Genomic DNA, 2,271 nt, shown 5'->3' with positions numbered 1-2,271 from the left:
TTATATTTTATTGTTCTTGTTTACATTTATTTAGTAAGATTATCTATGACTAAAAATAATAATAAATACTTTATAGTCAGTAAATTCTATCAATATAACCAATATAGTACATTTTGTTATAATTTTAGGTTTGATCATCGTGCTTATTGTTCGACTTCTAATCTCTTGCCCTATAAGAATTTCCTAAAATATTTTGAAATTTATGTGTTTAATACTTGAGTTGTGTTTCTTTATAGTAAAAAAATTGTGTCATTGTAACATATGTCATCTATTATTTATGATATTGCCTCTGTATTATTTCTTTCAGCTGAATTTATATTCGACTTATCTGGCGCTGTTTAGATTTTTTTCAATCGTGATTGCTTTATAAACTCGCTATATAAAACCATTTTTAATATATTTTGATCATTGTGTATTATCAAAAAATCCAAGTTTGTTTCTTAGTGGGTGTCTGTTTTTAATTTAGGCTGTTAAAATATATTCTTGTATTGAATTTATGTTTTTTTGTAGAACGTGTCTTCTTATTAATATTTAGTATATGTATTATATTCTCTATGCTGCCAATATCCCTTATCTTTTGTAGAATATATTCGTAGACTTTGATAAATTCCTTGCTGTAGCATAAAATAATTGTAAATTCCGTTTGTATTTAATTGTAAAAGTGCTGCTCTCAATGTTTTATCGGAAGTTTTTTTTATGACAATTGTATTTTATTAGTATTAGAGTCATAAGGTTTTTAAATAAATTTATCTTTCTTTAGTTTACATATGACTTCTCTGTCTCTTTTAGTCTGTAAATTATACATTTTGATGTATATATTACAGCCTTAAAGTAAATATGTCACAAGGTCAAATATTGGCGTAATCTTTATATATCTTTATGTATAATTATAGTAAATTACAAAGTAAAGAAGCTTTCGATGGGTTTAATGTGCCTTTAAATATTATTAGTACTGTGTTTAAATACAAACTGTACCCCATGTAAATTTTTCAATCTCTAAAAATCAAATAAATCTATTTTTATATCTTTATCTGTTATTTTGGAAAATTCACAGATCTTATATTTGCTTAAATGACTCTTACATGGTTCTTGTGATTCTTTGTGCTTATAAGTAATACAATGAAATCGTTTGAAAAAGCAACCTCGGTGCTACATTATCTGTAAAACATTATAAATTACTTATATTTGTCACCAGGGTGTTTTGCATAACCTCAAAGATATTTTCTTGTATTTAAGAATATTCCTATTATAGCTAATGGCTATTTTCACTTATTTTGCCAATCTAAAGCAATTTTATATAATTCCGTTTATGCTATTCTTTCAGGAAAAAAATAGTTCATCAGCAGCATTTCGATTCTGGCAGTGAATATATGTTTTTTTGTTATTTTTTATATTTACATACAGTTCACGTATAAATAACTTTACTATTGGCTTTTACATTAATAGTAACTGAATATCAGTGTTACCTACATTTATTTGTTGCAATAAAGATATATTTATGGGTGTTTTTTTCCGCGATGAACATATGTTAGTCAAGTAATTTGACAGAATTTATCGTGCGTTCTAGTGTCTTAATCTTGTTTTTTGTATAAGTATTGTCTGTGGTAGATTTTCAATAAATATTATGCCTTTTTATGTACTTGATCTTCAGTTCCTCCATTAATAGAAATTTTCTCTTTATAATTTGCTTATCAACACTGATGTTTACTTTAAATCATCACCTTTTATAATTTTTTTTAATTGTCAAAAACATTTCTGCTATTGGTATGATTTTTGAACTTTAAAATGCATATTATCGGCGTTCTTGCTTCTGTGGTAAAAGTTTCATTATTTTATTTTATAGGTCGTGTATATTATAGCCAGAATTTAAAAACATATCTATATTATTTGTTATAAAATAGGCCGAAATTGCTATTTGATTATTTGGGTGCATTTTAACTTCTTAAAATTTATTTTTTCTGCCCTACTTTGATATCTTTCTGTTTTTAATACTATTAGATTTTTACTGATTACATGAATATCTAGATTGTAATTATACCTATTACTTGTATTGATATTATTATAATTTGTATTCTGTAAATATTTATATTTCATAGTGCGATTTACCATTTTATTCTTCTCACCCATCAAAATTCGGATTTTTCTGTGCTTTCTCGTGTATTCTATTATTATATTCAATGTTAATATTTCAATTAATTGTAAATTTCTTCTAAACCCGATATACGTAGTATCTATCATCATATTTTGTTTCATGACATTCTTATTCCGAAA

Source organism: Rhyacophila brunnea, unplaced genomic scaffold, assembly GCF_057557595.1.
Source record: "Rhyacophila brunnea isolate RB1 unplaced genomic scaffold, BYU_Rbru_1.0 scaffold_69, whole genome shotgun sequence".
NCBI lineage: Eukaryota > Metazoa > Arthropoda > Insecta > Trichoptera > Rhyacophilidae > Rhyacophila > Rhyacophila brunnea.
Note: the sequence above shows the minus strand (reverse complement) of the source record.